The sequence below is a fragment of the Balaenoptera ricei genome, chromosome 6 (assembly GCF_028023285.1).
Source record: "Balaenoptera ricei isolate mBalRic1 chromosome 6, mBalRic1.hap2, whole genome shotgun sequence".
In the NCBI taxonomy this organism is placed as follows: domain Eukaryota; kingdom Metazoa; phylum Chordata; class Mammalia; order Artiodactyla; family Balaenopteridae; genus Balaenoptera; species Balaenoptera ricei.
The window spans coordinates 3,325,038-3,342,573 of NC_082644.1; the positions used below are offsets into that span (position 1 = coordinate 3,325,038).

Consider the following 17,536-nt stretch of genomic DNA (forward strand, 5'->3'; position numbering starts at 1 on the left):
TTCTGCGGGTGAAAAGTTCCACATGGGTCAGGATGGGCTAATCAAGGAGCTGGCAGGCCTGTGCTCCTTCTGGAAGCTCGGGGGGCAGCAATCTGTGTCCTGGCCTTTACCAGCTTCCAGAGGCTGCCCCCGTTCCTTGGCCCCTTCATCTTCAAGGCTAGCAATGGCCAGCCAGTCTTCCTCACATGCATCTGACACTGACCTCTGCTTCCCTCGTGCGATTACCTGGGGCCCACTGGATAATCCAGAATAATCTCTCCACCTCCAGATCCTCCATTTAACCACATCTGCACAGTCCCAAAGTGGACATCTTGGGTTGGGGGGGCATTACCCTAACTACCATCATGGTGGTCTGTCTGCCTGGACTTCCCTGGTAGAAGACTCCTATCCAATTCCTTAGGCATTCCTTAAGATCCTACGGAAATGTCAATATTTTCACGAGGCCCCTCCCCTTCCAACCCAAGACAGGTCTCTGGCAGCACTGACTCTGTACTCCAGTTTATTTGTGCTCAAGCCTGTCTCTCTGACTAGATGGTGAATCACTGTGTCTTACTCATTTTTGCAGCCTTAGGGGCCTAACTATAAAAGACTGTGGGGAAGAAAAATGAATATTTTAATGAGTAAAGGCCTCAGCCAGAGGCAAGACCAGTAAACACACAAGACTTCTGAGTATAACTTAGAAACTAGTTCTGACAGCTCTTAACTGGTTCTTATCACATAATTAACCAAGCCCCTTAACCCTTTAACGATTCCAGGGAGGTCTTCCTGCACACTTAAAATCAACCATTTGCATCTAAGGCTGTTTCTGACTTTAAAGTGATTTGCCATAGATCACAAAGTGTTGTCAAGTGTCCTCCTCGGCTTGGCTAGAAAAGGGCGAGCCACATCCCAAATGCTTGGTTAGATGCTGAATTAGGGAAGTGACCTTATTTGCACTATTTCTGAATTCCAAGAAAATGATTCTCGTCTAACAAGTCTGACTGCACTTTGTTGGGGGTTAAAAGCAACTTTGCCACAATATTTGTTTGATATTTCAGTATCTGGAAGTTCTTGCATAGAACAAAAAGTTCAAATTAAGCAAAGTTTAAATGGCCTCAAATCTTTAAATTGCAAGGCAAACAAGGAATTGAATAAATTTCGGTCTCGTGAATGGGCAAAGCTGTACTTTTAAAGGTAATAGTTTGCCAGGAATATCCAATGTGACTAATAGGACTATGCACTATAGAAACCTAAAGACATGGAATTAAAAGTAAAATCTATGTGCCCAGCAGTTGAGCTGCAAGAACCCAACAGTTAGGTACAAAAGAGGAGAGATTATCACCTGTTTCTGAATTTGAATACAAAGTCTACTCTGCTATTTTTTTCTTCATTAGCAGTAATAAAACCTCTCTTCAACCTAACTCCTGTTGGTTTTGTTAGTTTCAGGTTAGCAGAATGTGGAGTTCCCAAAGCCAAGAGTGGTGTTTAAATGTGCCTTCTGTTAAATTTCACTGTCTTTCCTAACACTGATAAAATAGGTAGGATTTTCAGATCCACAAGGTGGGGGGCCTATGTATCTGATAAAACACTGATAAAATAGGTAGGATTTTCAGATCCACAAGGGGGGGCCTATGTATCTGTATCAAACCTCACATTCACAAAGCAGAAACTCAGGCCTAGCTGCTTCCTCTAGGTCAGCAAAAAGCCAAGGGTGAGGGGAGATGGTCCGAACACCCACTGAGGAATGGAGCCTGAGAACACAGGCCCTGCCGTAATGGATAAGCTGTACATACGTGTAGTACACACGGCAGATTGTGAACTGGATGCATTTTTATAGAAAAGGGAAGCACAACTTCTCAGTATTTGTGTTGGGCTTTTTTCAAACTTCTAAATTCTTCTATAAATATATTAAGAAAAACATCTAGGGCAATGAACACCACCAACCAAACTCTTTGGCTAAAATGGAGGACTGCAGGCCTAATTTGCAGAAAAAGTCATCATGTTGCCGCTCTTACTGTCTGGACACTTCACTCCTGTTATTACATCTCGGTCACCTACAGGCACGACACAGACCCCACTTGGGGAAATGGTCTGGAGCATCTGGAATGAGAGCTGGAGCCATCTCAAGAAAGAACAAACATTAAAAGCTATTCACAACCTAGTGAAAAGCAAATGCACCTCAAAAGTCTAGGTCTATGAAGAACGAAAACCAGATGTTTTGTAATACCTTAATATATAAAACAACTGAACCCACTAAGTAGTACTTATGGAAACTGGCTTGAGAGATAGAGCTTTAGTTAGAAGTGGAACTAGTTCCCACCAGGAAAAGGATTGTTTGCCTTGCTCCTAAAATCCAGTCATGCTAAGGGTGATAATGGTACTAAATGTTTTAAGAACCAACAGAAACGGTGGTGGGACCTACACATTTCGTTTTCCATAAAAGTAAAACGCCCAGTAGAATTACATTGTTCTAACTTAATCCCTTCCGAAAATAATTTTCTTGCAGCTTGCATTTCATCTTGAACAATTTTACTATGTTCAGCATAGTAGCAACTGAGAAAAAAATGTGTTTCCTTTAGAAACAAAAGTGAGAAAACTTTACAAAAAAAAAATTGCGCTTCTGCGACGCTACGCTTCCAAGTTCTTAACATAAAGCCAAAATAACGCACAATATAGATGGCTACAGTAACCCAACTTTTCTGCAACAAGTATGCTTAAAAACAATGACCATTCAACCACAATACATTATTTTCTACAGTGTGAGCGGGTAATGGACCCGCAAACATTTTTTTCTTTTTGGCTAGCTTGCTTTAAAAATCTTGCAACTTGCAAGCTCAAGTTTTTTGGAGGGGAAGGCCGGTTAATGGTCGAGCTTAAAATAAATCGGCTCTGCAATTACTTCGTTCTTTAAGCCGATGAAACACGTTTACCCATTCCACGCCATAAAGCAATCCGATGTCAACTTGCTATGGAGTCAAATGCGACAAACTCCGAGAGCTCCAGTGGAGGCGGCGGCTGGCGGAGCCCACAGATCCCCGCACCCCTGCGGCACCAGGACGCGCAGCCCGCGCTCAGGGCCTGCCGGGCCCGGGACAGTGCACCACCGCCACCCCCCGTCCCGGGGATACTGAGGCCCGGTGACCCGGGCGACCTGGAGTCGGCGAAGGCCCCGCCGCGGCTTGGCGCCCCCTTTCCCCAGAGGCCGGGAGGCTCCTGGGAAGCGCGCTGTGGACACCACGCTCCTATAGCCGTGGGAGGGCTATGGCACGAGCCTGGGACGCCGTGTCCCCGACCCGCCGCTCCCGGATCCCGCAGCATCCTGAGACCCAGGAGCCCGCCGCGGGGACCCGGGCGCCTCCCGGCGCGCAGCCCCGGCCGCGGGCCCCTCCAGCCCGAAAGCCCCAAAGTTGCGCGGCCGCGTTGCCGGCGGCGGCGACTCGGCCACCACGCGGTGCGGGGCTCCCCGCCGCCCGCGCCCCGCGCCCCCGCCCGCCAGCGCCCGGCTAACCTGGATAACCTGACGCCGCCTCGCCACCCCAGCGGCCGCCGCGCGCCCCTAGCCATGGCCAGCCCGGGAGCCGCGCCGACGCCCGCAGCCTCCCGGCGGCCGCCTCTGCCCCCGCGCTGGCGGCGGCGCAGGATGCGGTCTGCGGGAGCGCGGAGCCTCCCGGAGCGCAGCGGGGCCGAGCGGCCGGGCGGAGCATGCCCAGTGCGCGCGGCGCCGCCGGGTCTTCGCGGCAGCGCGGCGGGGCGGGGCGGGGCGGGGCGGGGCAGCGGGCCGGCCCGCGGGGGAGGGGCCAGGACCGGGGGGCGGCCCCTCGGTCCCCGAGGCCCCGCGACGAGACCCCGCGCCCAGCTGTCTCCGGCCGGCGCCCGCCCCGCGCGGCTGTGCTGCAGTCTCGGCCGTCTCGGCGTGGGTCCCGGGTTCCCGCACGCGGGGCTCGGGACCCGCCCTGGGCCCGTGACCCCGGACCTACCCCGAGCAGGGTCCCCGTGCGGCCGCGGTGCCCGCCCCGGCAGCGCCCCCGCCGCGCGCGGAGCCGCAGGAGCGGGACGTCCACCGGCGGCTTCTGAGCGGCGGGCTTGGGATTCTAGTCTCCTCCTTTGTGACTATCTGGAGTTTCTAAGTTTTCTCTAGTGACCACTGTGGTGTTTTGTCAGTGAGGAAAGACGGGTTTTCTAAGGCGCCTGCAGAAGTTGAGCGGCCCGTCCCCGCAGTGCAAGCTGCCCTTTTCCATACGGCGGGACCGCTTGGTGCCAGGCCGGCCCCCCGCTCCTCCTCGGGCTGCCCCCGCCCCTGTCGGCCCCGCCCCTCCCCGCCCCGAGCCCCGCCCCCTCGGCTGCGGCGTAAACCCGGAGCGGCAGATTTCCCACGGCGCCCGGGAGCCGGTAGTCGCCGGTAGTCGCCGGGCGGGAGCGCTGCCGGGGGCGGGGTGACGCAGCTCCGCTCTCCCCATCTCTCCCCGTCCCCGGCGAGCCTCGCGGGGGAGCGCTGCGACCCCCGCCGCGGGCCCGGCCGCAAAAATGGGTCAGGATCCGACTGAGCATGCTCGCCGGCTCGCGGCCGCGTCGGGCGCCCAGGTAGACCCAGCCGGGCCTCCGGTCGGGCCGCGCGGGGGCGGCGCAGGTGCGCGGTCCGGGAGCAGGTGCGTGGTACCCGGCCGGGCCGCGGGCCGGAGTGGGGGGGGGCCTGGGGGGGGGTGGGTCTGGGTCACAAGTGAGTTGAATTAGAAATCCTATTTCAACATTAGTTTCATTACCTCAAGAACTTTCAGCTGGTTTGTTTTCCAGGCAACCCAAATCTTTCATTCTCTTCTCGTATTTAATAGGCATCCTTGACAATTGCATGAGGACACGAAGTTTTCACCTGCTTTTTCGAAGATGAAGGCCTTGTCCTCACTCTCAGATCATTGCGCGGTGTCAGAGTCCATTTTTTCTTCAGTTCTTCCTTCCTCTGAGACTCCACGTTCTCCAGGACCCTGCAGAGCGCGCTCGCGCCGCCTTGGATGCACTTGGGTGGGTGTGGGAACTTGCTGCTAGCCTTCGGTTTCGGAGGAGAAGACGGGAATGGAGAGCTTCCAGGGAAGGGAGGCTACAGGCAGGAGAGGAGTAAACTCAGGAACCCAGAGAAATGCTTTCAGGTGAGTGGGGTCTTGCGGGTTTCCTGTCCGGGGAGGGGGGACGCTGCCGCACCAAGTTTGGTGCCATGGTAGTGGAATATGAGGGAAGGGGGCAGGGCACAACCTTTCAAAGAAGACATATCCCGAGGACATGACATAAACTGGTTACAACCAGCTAGGTCCAAGATGGCGGACTAGCCAGCATTCACTAGACCTTGAGCCTCAGTATAGGCTCATTGTAACACATCAGCTAAATGATACACCCACAGGTGCCATGACAGTTCCAAGGCTGACCCTAAAGGTCAAAAAGTAGGCGGTGGCCCAATTCCTGGAAATCCCCACCCTCCCCCCAAATAGCTGGACTACGTCTCCCACTCATTAGCCTGTGAAATTACCCACCCCTATAAAAACTGACAACCCCCATACCCTGGTCCCGGTCTTGCCTTCTGAGATGGCCCACATTCTGTCTGTGGAGTGTTTCTCTAAATAAATCCAAGTCTTATCTATCACTTTGTCTCTCACTGAATTCTTTCTGTGATGAGACGTCAAGAACCTGAGCTTCATTAAGTCCTGAGACCAGGTGTGTGATCTAAGTTAAAACACCATGGGTTCAAGTGCCAATCTGAGTTACACGGTTTCATTGGGATTCCCTCCGAGGGCGGCTTCCCTCTCCCCTAGTCCAGCCCCAGTTCAGCGCCAGCGTGCTTGGGGACACCACCTGTAGTGAAGGCCCCTCTGGGGAACAATTTCCTGGGGGGCTTACTCTGGTGCTCCCCAGAGCCCTACCTTGTGCTGAGGCCCCCCGCCTCCCTCTCGCGAACGGTGAGGCGCCATCATTGCCCGTGCCTCCTGAGCCCTGCCCTTGAGCTTGCCCAGGCCCCTTGGAGGTCCACACCGCGAAGCGTCTAGCCTGGGAGAGGATGGGTGAGAATTTGAACCCGGTATGTCGCCAGCAGAAGTCACGAGCTGTAGTTGCTCCTCCCTTGCATGTCCTAGTTTGGTGACCGGTACCCCCTTCTTCTTAGCTATGCGCAGCACACATCTGGATGTTTGTTATCCCAGATTCGCTCATTTGCTTTCCCCCGTCATCCAGCTGGTCACTGGCCTGTCCACGCTGCCCTTAGACCTCGCTGGATGCGGACCCTCCACCTGCACCACCCTTTTCGGACCGTGTCAGCTTCCCCATCAACCACAGAGCAACGACCTTCCAGAAGGATCCTCCCTCTGTGCTTCCGATCCGTCCTCTGTGCCTCCACACACTTTTCTTTCTCAGCAAATTATATTTCAGTATATCTGCAAAAAATCCTTACACGGGTTCCTACTGCCTTCGGGAGAAAGTCCAAGTTTTTAAGCATAAACTGGCCCCTGTCTCCCTCTCCTGATTGGCCTCCAGCCAGTGTCCCCGCGTGTCCCCCATCCTAGCTGACCCCAAAAGTCACACCTCTGTGTTCCTGTAGTTCTCTTGTCCCTCCTTTTACCTTGCTCACCCCTTGGCAAACGGTTATATCTTCAACACCCAGTTCAGGCTGGATCTCCTCTGACCTCCCCAGGGGTTTCTCTTGGGTACCTCGCCCTGGGCCGTGTGCTTTGTCTCCATCTGACACACCTGACCTTGATTTATTTTCCTTCATCTCTGCTGCACTGAGGCAGCGTGACCACAAGGGCTCCTGTCAGCCCTCTCTGTGTCTTCGCTCTCAATCCTCAGTAAGATTTTTACTTAATAAATGAATGATAGGTATATGTACCCATCTAATGTTTAAAGTTCATCAATTTAAAAAATTCTTCCCAAGAATTGTTAGTGGAGTGCACAGAAAAAAAAACTAGAACAAAGTCACATCTTATGCTGTTTGCCAAATGGTTCTACCCCTTTGAGTGATGTAAGTGAGACCTCAGATTTGACTTTCAACCCAGTGGATTTTCTTCAGCTTCAGAGATCAGGACATGTCTGAGGTCCTTGTTTATCAGTCTGTGGCTACACAGGGTTCCGTGTTGTATTGCTTATTAATCTACAGACTGCATTGTTCTCTCTCCTTGTTTCCTTCTACAGTGTAGTCATAAGCTTCTAATTACAGGTTACTCCTTAGAATAGATTGTGCTTGATTTTTTTTCTGATGAGAGTGTGGCACACAGAGAGGGCAGATTAACCATTTAGGAAGGAACACGCTTCTTGCAGTTCCGCCAGCTTGTATTGCCTTCCGAGAGCACTTCCAGCTGATTGTGGGGTGACTGGCCACCTGCTTCAGATTCGCCGGGGAGGCTTAACCCACCCAGACCTCCTGAGCAGAGTGGACTGGGGGCCGGCGAGTTTAACAAGCCCTCCAGGTGATTCTGGATACATTTGAGAAACACAGTTGTAAGTCATATGGATAAAAGGAAAAAAACAAAGTATTAGTCCAGAACTTCAAGTACTGGTTTTCTCTGGTGGAGAGATGCACGTGGGTGGGAAGAGAGTTGGCCCGTTTCAGAAGCATTGCCCGTGTTTGTGCGTGTTAACCAGCGGGGGCTTGTGTTGGGGAGGCTGGGGATCTAGAGCAGCACGAGGTAAGGCAGCTGCTTGCTTATCGGCGTGTTGAGCCGCCCGGGCCTTACTTGGTGGCCTCTTAGGCCACGTGTGATTCCCCAGCACCTGTGTCCTCAGGGCAGCCCCCTTGGCGGGGGTGAGCGGGCCGTGGAGGCTCTGACCCGACCCCTTCCCGGAAGAGGCCAGGAGAGCTGTGGGACTCTCATTAGGCAGCGTCCTTGTTCCTGGGAGCCTGACCAGGCCAGTAAGGAGGGGGCGGGGGAGGAATGGAAGGAAGCAGGCCTTTCCCTCCACAACCCTGTGACTTGCTGGCTGAGGAGGGCGAAGCTTCTTGAAAAGTCTGAGTCAGGGTTAGGGAAATACTCCCTTCCTCGTCTGGGTGTAGACGGAGCCCTGATGTTGGTCCTTTGAGGGGTGTGTGCACGTGTGCTGTCTAACCAGTTAGCCAGGAACCGCAGAGCAAAGGGCTGCCTGCAGCCTGAGTAGGGCCGGTGCCCCAGCTGGGGGTCCCGCCCTCCCTGATCGTTTTCTGAGGCCACAGCAAGGCCCTGGTCACCTTCCAGCTGAGCCTGCTGCCCCCTTTGGGTTTCACTCCCGACGGTGACTTGGTTTTAGGGACACGGGTTATTGGCAGGAGAAGGGATGGATCCGGGGGTCCCCTCCGTGTGTAGGGCCTTCCTGAGAGGCGGTGGGAAGGTCAGAGGCGGGAACCTCTCCGTGAAGAGCCGGGAGAGGCTGCCTCGGAGGTGGGGCGGGTCCCGGGGCAGGGGCGTTGTGAAAACGGACTTCACAGCGGTTTCCCTCGGATTCTGAGGAAGTTAGGTCTTGCGCGTAGCTTGGTGTCCTGGTCTTTGAGTTTATAATTTCCTCGGGAAGGAGGGAAGGCCAAGGATCCACTTTCCCAGCACGGGTCAAAGTTGGGTGACCCGTGTAATGAAACGAACAAACACATCGCTGGTCAGAACATGGGAGAGAGACACCCAGGGATGCCGAGATGTTCTCCAGGAGCACAGCAGCTCGGGAGACCCCGCGCCCAGGTCAGGTGCGGCTCGAAGCCCGGGGCTCTGCCCAGGGGAGTGTCCGCAGCCTTTCTGACCTGCGTAGGAGTGACCGGGACCCCTGCACGATGAGGACTCCAAGGTGAGCTCGGAGAGTCGAGGTGTGATTTCTGTGCTGGCGATTCCACGCCTCGCTCTTTTCTCAGCAGTCATTTGCTAGAATTAAGAGGGAAGGAAAGGAAATTCCGTCCGTGGATACACGTGATAAAAAGTGGACACAGGGGCTCCAGCCGGGATGAAGGCGGGGGGCGGGGAGCCCCGAGGGGCGGCTGAGCTGAGCCGAGCTGGGCGGGCAGAGGCCAAGGCGGCTGACGGGGGGTACGAGGCCACGTGGTGGGTGGGAGGGGCTGGGGGAAGGGGCCCTCCCGAGGCAGGAATGGGGAGAGTGAGATGCTCGCCCCAGAGAAGGTGGAAAGAGCTGGTTTTCATAGGAGATTTGAAGGACTGGGAGGTGGGAGGCCTTGCTTTTACGTGGGTACCGTCCTCCTCTGGAGCCCTCCCGTCTGCCGGCCGAGGTTAGGTCCAGGGAGCCGGCGGCCCAAGCCCAGGACCTGCCCGGGGCTGGGGCTCCGCAGCGGGCAGCGTGGAGGCACTGGACATCCACACGTGATGTGTCACCACGGGCCGGGGCTGACACGGGGCCTGAAACTCACTTTTGATGCTGTTACAACTGCGGCTTGAGCCCCGCCTGGGGATGAAGTTTCCTAACAGACTGGAACTTCCCTCCGGCACAAGAGAGACAGCCCAAGCGTGCCGGCCTTCACTCAGATCCCTGCCCCCGTCTGCCTGATAATAAGTACAGTTTCCACCTGTCACTACAGGAACGGCTGTGTGGTGTGTTCTCCATCGTGGCGAGTGTGCTCGTGAATAGTTTTTCTTTGCTTCTGGCCCGCGCGGGGGTTGGTACAGCCGAACTGTGCGGCCGAGGGCACGGGGCTCTCCTCCTGGACCACGCCTGCGTGTCAGGCGGACACAAACTCTGCAGCTTCTCTTTAGTAATCTTTTCAATCTCATCTCGTGTAGGTTCTGGCACATCATTGATGCCCATCGATTTTGTTGAATCACGTGTTGAAATTGGTGTTAGAACTACAGGTCGGAGTATCTCGGAGGCAGGCGTGTAAAAATACAAAATCTGTCATTCAGCTGGTTAGTGGGAAACGCCATCCAGACTCTGGCCTCGGTCTGTGTCATCTTGATTCGGCTTTTCTTTCTGATGAAGTGTTTCAGGTCGGTTACCAGACTGTTCCTCCCTGATTTGGGTCAGCTGGCAAAAAAGCAGAGCTGCAAATACATCCTGGATGAGTGTATGGCTGAGTTCATGAAAATGTTTGCAGGAGAAGGTTACTAAGTGGCTGTTTTTTTTAGCATCGTGGTTCAAGGGCTCTCTACTGTAATAGGTCAGCATTTCTGCTATTAATTTCAATGAGCCTTTCCTTTTGCTTTAATAGGAAATCTAAAAGTGTCTTGGAATCAACCATCCCTAAAACTTGAGGAATGTTGTAATCGTATGTATGAACTAAACGAGCCAGTTTGCTTAAGTTGAATGGAAATTGCGATTTGCTGCCCACAGTGTGGGGTGTAGGGTCAGGTGAGAAGTGCAGCTAGGAATTGCTGAGATGCCCAGTGACATTGGCTGGCGATGTCGGCAGCAATCAGAGTGGAGTAGGAGAGGGCTTTGCCCAGCTGTCTCCACGTGGCTGATTTCAGTGATTTATAATTGCGTGTCTGTGCTTTGGCCTGTAGTACTAAGGACTGCAAACGGACTGAGCTAACCAGCGCAGCTTCAGGAATCTCTGGCTGGTACATGAATATTACATTTAATTACATTAAAAGTCCGCCATTGCTTATTCCCCGTAAGAGACACAGCAGGTCATACCTCATCATCTGTTAGGCACTCACCAACCTATAATTCACCTGGTGCTGGGCCCCGACCCCTGAGGGCACCAGAGAAACAGGAGAGCCGGGGACAGCTCTGAAGGTGTCAGTGCTAGCTGAGCACCAAGCTAGTTCTGCGGGGAGACCGCGTTCCCGCTGCGGCCTGGAGTTTACATTGTCAGGTTCCCATGACCGCCTTCCACTACCTGGGGGCTTTGGTTCTGAAGGCTGAATCTGGTTTTCTGTCTCTCCCTTATTTTCGCTCGTTTTGACTCTCACACGACTTCTTGAGAGGGTTATTTCCTTTCCTTTTGTAGCGTCATGGGGAGAGTCATGAGAAAACTACCAGGGAAAGGAGGAACCAAGTCAGTGCTGAGACCCCCGGGGTCAAGCCAGGCTGGTTCCGCTGACCTCGCGTCCAGGACGGCTCCCAAGACCGCACGTGGAGAGGGTTGAATTGATTTATTTCTTACGAGATTCTGGCTCAGGTTTCCTTTAAATGTTGTTATTAACTTAAAGTATTCAAAATATGATCTGACAGGCAAGTTAGGAGCATAGAATTACATCATTCTAGCACTGCTAGCTTTTAGACCCACATGAAATACACCTTTCTGGTGTTTGTGAGATCTACTGCATTTGATTGTCAGGAACCAGTTAAGAGAGCAGGATGGCCGCCCCAGCTTCTCCGAAAGTGCCCCCTGTCGCTGGGTCCTCCGGGGCCTCACTTCCTGTGGGAGAAGGCCGTGGTCTGAGTGGGCCTCTCTGCGGGCAGGGCCTCTTTGCGGGCAGGGCCTGGGGGGCCAGGAGGCTGAAGGCTGAAAGCGCAGGGTGATGCGACCCTCCAGGGACTCGCGGTTACCCTGTTCCGCTTCCTCTCCCGTCCCTGTCCTCAGGGTCGGGGGTGATGGAGGAGGGTGCGGGTCCTTTGCCTTCAACCACCCCCAGTCTCCCCCCGCTCGTGGCGGCACGAGGTTGAGGCCTGGCACTGGGGCTGGATGATCCTCCCGCTGTCCTCCTGTCACCTCTGCTCCCCCCGAGCACAGGCCGATGACCTGCTGGTTTCTGGGGCTAGACTCTGTTACCCTGACCCAGCCCTGCTGAGGATTCCCAGCGTCCTGTGGGTCCCCCTGGGCTTTCCTCGAGCCCCTCAAAGCCAGCAGGCTCTTTGAGCTGCACCTCAATCCCGAGTCTTAGTGAGAGCCGTGGGTTCCTTGAGGTGGACCGTGAAGAGACAGGAAACAGGAGCTTAAGAGGGGATGTATGTCCGCACTTCATCCTCTTGTCAGGTGAGTGCAATGTCTTCATGGAATCAGTATCTTTAATATCTATAAACACATACTGATCGTTTTAGAGTGAGAATATTTTTCAGTTGCTGCATTAACAGTCAAGCTGCATCCTCCTAAACATTAAGGTGATGGTGCCCACGTGAAGTGTTAAAGGGGCAGTGTTGTACAATCGTCACAACGATTTGCTCTTAACGTCAGCACAAGAAATTAGCCATAGAATCTGTGACTTTCAGAATGCATTAGATGCAATATTTTGGGCCAGTGAGACTAATACTGCACATAAGTGGGAAAATTGAGTCTCATACATACATTTTAATTTATTATGAAATTAATATGCCAGATTTGTCTAACAATTTAGGAACATTGCATAACTTACAGTGACAGTTCATTTACGAAAGAACTAGGGTGCCTTTTTTTTTGAGCCATAAAACAAATTGGAGAGTGATTCTTGTCCCATAAGTTATTTATGTAGGAAGATGAATAAAAACATTAAGCATGATGAATGCATTTGCTGTGACAGGGTTACAGCAAGAACAAATAATAACGCATGCCACATTTTTAATCAGGCTAAAGAATTTTACTACACAGCAAATTAAGGAATCTTATTTTTATCTGGCGCAACATTAAAATTGTTTTATCACGCACACGGCATTGAACACACATTGCCCATCCCCCCAAACTAGTTGAAACTCCTTGAGGACGGCGGCCACGTCTCCTGTCCATGCAGCCTCTGCGTCCAGGGTGTTATCGTACACACGGTTGGTACTGGCTCAGCGTCTGCTGGGTAAAACCTGAACTTAAGAGTGACTTAAACAGTTTTTGGGTTTTTTTTTAATTAATTTTTTTTGGAGTATAGCTGGTTTACGATGATGTGTTAGTTTCAGGTGGGCAGCAAAGTGAGTCAAAGTGAGTGGACATACATATATATCCACTCTTTTTTAGATTCTTTTCCCATATATATAGGTCATGACACAGTGTTGAGTGGAGTTCCCTGTGCTATACAGTAGGTCCTTCTTAGTTATCCATTTTATATACAATGGTTTTAAGTGAGCTAGTCTTTATGAGGAAACGTACATGAAAGAAAGGCAGTGACTTCCTTTTGAATAGTTGTTTACCTAAAAAACCTGAATGATGATTTGATCAGAAGCAGGTTGGTATTTGGGGAGGTGGCTTTTCATGTATGGCTAATCTCTGAGATTAGTATGTAGTAAAAATTACTCTAGAAAAGCCCTTGCCTTGACCATAAAGCTTAACCTTCCCGTTTGAGTATATAATCTCTCTCCAATGGGAGAATGAGAGGAGCGTCTCTGTACGAATGTCTGGGCAGTCCGATCTACGGTCTTGAAGGAATCTCTCTACTCGTTCTGCCCTAATAGTAGACCTTTATTCGTTAGTACATTTCACTCTGAGGATTAAACGTAAGGAGTTGCATTTTCTGCATCCCACGTAGGGAAGGGTCGGATGCGGGGTCAGAGACTGCATTGCCTTTTGTGCTGAAAGTAGGGTTTCTGTGATGTGAAGGAGCCTGGAAGTCGTGGCAGTTCTTTGACTGAGTTATGTTATGTGAGAGGCAGCCCTTCTGGAGCTGGGCTGTGCACGGCCGCTGTTTTGATCCAGCTTGAACTATTCAAGAAAGGCCTGTTGGGTTGGTTACTGCTCTCAGGTCACAGGACACATCAGCGTGACAGTAAAGCCAGGATGTCATTTATGTTTGGCATTTAACCTCACCTCGTTGTGGTTTTAAGATGGTCACGGGAGGTTGCATATGAGGCAAGAGCGGATGGGTGTGGCTTGTCACCGATATTAGAAAACCGGGACGATCGGGTGGGCAGCTGGAAGTTGACTTTATGTGTGAAGTTCATCATCAGTACTGTCTTTGGACCGGAGGTGCAGTATTTCTGCTCCACTGGTACGAGTGCCCTGTGTGTTTCTCGGCCTTTCCTTTAACGATGACCTTGCTCATCTAGGTGCCATCAGGATCCTGTTTGTAACCTGCTCAGGAACCTGGGTGATCAAAGCCAGTGCGAGATTTACTCTCAAACGACCTGATGGTTTAAGTGCCAGGGATGCTGCTTAAGTTTCGGCTTAAGTACCAGGGCCCACAACGGCTTATCTTCCAGCGAGGTGCGTACTGACAGTGCCACAGAGGGCGCCAGGTACAGGCAGCCGAGCAGGAACTGCGTGTGGAGCGTGTGGATTCCATAAGCGCCGTGAGTTTGGTGTCTTCTCGTTTTTATTAATTACATTTAATTTTTGTTAATAGTAATTATATCTAATGTAGTAATTTAATAGTAATTAAGTTTCACATTCCCAACAACGACCCCTTCCCGGCGGCCTGGCGTCCCTCGGTGGCCGAGCGGCTGGACGTCCGCGTGCTGAGCCCCTCAGAAGCCAGAGGCTCTGCGTCCCGCTCGTCCCGCCGGCGGCCCCTGGCCATCCTGCCGAGGGGCGTCTCCCCCCCACCCGGGCACTCCTGCCATCTGAGCTGCCCTGCATTTTCCAGGGCGCCTGGCGCTTCCCCGACGTGCCGTGACACTGTGCGCGAGTGTGTTCCCTGCAGGGCCCTATGCGTGGACGTCCCCGCGTCCCAGCACCTGGCAGGGGGCAGACCCCAAGCCCACTGCGGGTGAGTCCTGCTGGGCTTGTACCAACCGTGCGCCAAGGAGTGATGTCCGTGGGCAGGACCGCAAAGGCGGGCGGGCTGGGTCCATCCTTCTCTGTGCTGTGGACGGAGTCCTGTCCGCCCAGAGGTCCCATGTGGAAGCCTAACCCCCAGTGGGATGGACTTAGGATGGCGGGGAGGTAATCGGGGGGTGAAGGGAGAGCCCTCCTGCTGGGCTAGTGCCCCTGTGCGCAGAGCCGGCGAGGACCTCCCCCCAGAGGCAGCCACGCAGGCGGAGGGGGGCTTCCCGGGAAGCCGGCCCTGGCTGCGGACTCCCTGCCTCCAAACGGCGATAATAACATCTGCTGTTTAAGCCCCCAGCCTGGGGAGTTTTGTTACAGCAGCCTGGGCTGACTAAGACAGTATGTTTCCAGAAAACATTTGTCTGGAACACGGTCTTTCCCAGACTCCTGTCTCCCAGCGGAGCCATCAGCTGACAGCAGGGCCATGGGGAGACCATCTAAGGGGGGGCAGCAGCGTTCGTGTCAGCTGAGTGCAGGTGCTGCTGGGAGGGGGCAGAGAAGCTTCCTTTTTGTGAGGATGCACTGAATGAAGCTTTCGGAGTAGAGCACGCGGTACTGCCATGGGGTCGTCTGTACGTGGTGTTTATGGGACTGTGATTCCAGTGCAAGTACCGGAGATACAGCTTTTGAAGAGATGGTTCTGGGTTTTGCTTGTTTTGAGATCCTTTAGGATAATTCAAAAGATCTCCTACAGAAAAAGCCTATGATTTAGGTGTTCACACTGAAACTCTTGGATTCTGATTTTCTCTTTGAAAATTTTCTTAAAAATTAATTTGTTAAAAATGTAAACTTTTCTAAGTTATTCCCCACTCCTGCCCCTTTTCTTGAATTGCTTTTCTCTGTGCAAAAAACTTGTCAGGAATTGTAGTGCTTGAAAGGTTATTTCTCTAGAAAAATGGACTCACTCCATTCATTTCCATTTTTCCTATTTTTTTTGCACTCCTTGTTTTCCTGTTATATATTTGGTTCTTACCATAGTTTTTTCTATCTTTAGTTTTTTTAAAAAATTTGATCACCATTGAGTATACACAAGAATAAGTTAGAAATGTAAAAAAAATTTTTTTTCCACGAAGTAAGTTTTCCTGCAATATAAGGAATTCTATTGTGTTACGGAGCCTGTTACAGGGGAACGTGATTAGCAGATCATAAGAATGAGTGAGAACTTCTCACCCCTTTCTCTGCCATGGACACTGATTGGTTTACCTGTGATTATCTGCTATGTGTAGAGGATGATGTCCTGGCCGATAAAACTTATTTCAGAGTTTGAAACACGTGTTGATCTAGGAGCACAGACAGACATTTCCAGGGGGTATCTGAGAAGACCTTACAACCCCATAAGAGCAGACCTTATAAAACGTGTAACAGTTTATAATGTACATGTTGGCCAGGTGTTTTTTTTAAGTTACCTCAAGTCCTTTTTGGAAATAGGGATGTCTATTAATAAGTCACCCAAGACACAAAGAGTCGTGGCCAGTGTTTTCAGAATCGGCACGGTACTGCCACCGGACAGAGGGTGTGAGGGTCAGAGTCAGGGTCGCGGCATCCTGGGCCATCTTTCAGGTTGGCATCGGAGCTGAAAGCCCAGCTCTGCCGCACGAAGTGGTCCCTATGCCAGCGGATGCCCTGCTTGACCAAGAGCAAGAAGAACTTCTCAAGGAGAGCAGTGTGAATACCCTGATGTTCCAAACAAGCCGATGATGGGCAGAGCAGAGGTGTGAGCGGCCCTCCACGTGGTGTGGAGCTCACAGGGTGGCCTCATCGGCCCCTTGGCTATTTCACTGGCTGCCACCAGCAGCCATGCTTGATTTTTAAGGCAGCAAAAGAGGCTTCACCCAGACTCTTTGAATTTAGCCAGCCTCTGCAGGAAACAGTTTTTTTCCCCCTGATCTGTAATTCTAATGGCTGACTCCATCTGAATACTTACGTTGGATTTCACCATGTATGTTTATACATACCAAATATTGAGATGAAGGTGGTAAATTTTGGTTGATGTGTGTTAGTAGTTTGCTAACAAGTAGTTTGTTACTACGTACCACAAACTGAGTGGCTTAAAGGGAAACTTGTTTCTTAGTTCTGGAGGCTAGAAATCCAAGATCACGGTGTCAGTAGGGCCGTTGTCCCTCTGGGGAAGGATGCGTCAGGACTTCAGTATATGAATTTTGGGGGACACAGTTCAGTACACAACAGTGTGATCGGCATGAAGATAATCAGCTTATGGAGGCGTAGACCCAGTAGGGCCCTGGGAGATTATTGGATGCAACCTGATTATTTTGCACGTGAGATCAGTGGGCAGTAAAGATTGTATTTAAAAATTAAATCAGGTAAAGGGTCCTTCAAATGCTGCAAAATAATTAAAGCTCCTTTGTTTGCCCTTGTGTCTCTCCAGCCCCGGTGGTCCTTCTCTTCTTTCTCCGACTCTGCCCATCCTCCTGGCTCCAGTCCACCTCCATCACTACCAGGAAACCTTCCCTAGCTGTTCTCACCAGCAGACGGCCCAACTCTGTACCACCAGCCTTTAGTAACTTGGTCCCTTCTGTCTCCTGATTTTTATTCACTGAAATTTGAAATGTACACACCATCTTATGTTTTAATCATGCCATGCATTTATTAGTCTCCTGGCATTTGTTGATGGAAAGATTTCTGGTTCCATTATTAAAAGGAAGTCTGATACATAGGCATGTAAAATTTTTCTGAAATACAAGTTGGGTTGTTTTGTTTTGTTTTGTTTCGGTTTTTGACCATGCCATGCAGCAGGCGGGATCTTAGTTCCCAGACCAGAGATTGAACCTGGGCCCCCTGCAGTGGAAGTGTGGAGTCCTAACCACTAGATTGCCAGGGAAGCAATTGCCCTGAAATACAGGGTTTTTTTTTTTTTAATTAATTAATTAATTAATTAATTTATTTTTGGCTGTGTTGTGCGAGGGCTTTCTCTAGTTGCGGCAAGTGGGGGCCATTCTTCATCGCGGTGCGTGGGCCTCTCACTATCGCGGCCTCTCCCGTTGTGGAGCACAG

The 17,536-nt window shown here is 51.8% G+C and overlaps 1 protein-coding gene and 1 long non-coding RNA gene across 2 annotated transcripts in view; one reads left to right on the plus strand and one right to left on the minus strand.

Annotated features, from left to right (window-relative positions):
• The window catches only part of MFAP3L (microfibril associated protein 3 like), a 43,412-nt gene extending 39,818 nt beyond the window's left edge, over positions 1 to 3,594 (minus strand). The window contains exon 1 of the mRNA XM_059926747.1: positions 3,488 to 3,594. The gene's annotated coding sequence lies outside the window, so the exon portion shown is untranslated. The remainder of the gene's footprint in view (positions 1 to 3,487) is intronic.
• A 751-nt stretch (positions 3,595 to 4,345) lies between these two features.
• On the plus strand, positions 4,346 to 17,148 carry LOC132368151 (uncharacterized). The gene is made up of 3 exons (XR_009503925.1): positions 4,346 to 4,625; positions 4,809 to 5,120; positions 16,911 to 17,148. It is a non-coding gene; the product is annotated as an uncharacterized LOC132368151 (long non-coding RNA).
• Positions 17,149 to 17,536: the final 388 nt, after the last annotated feature.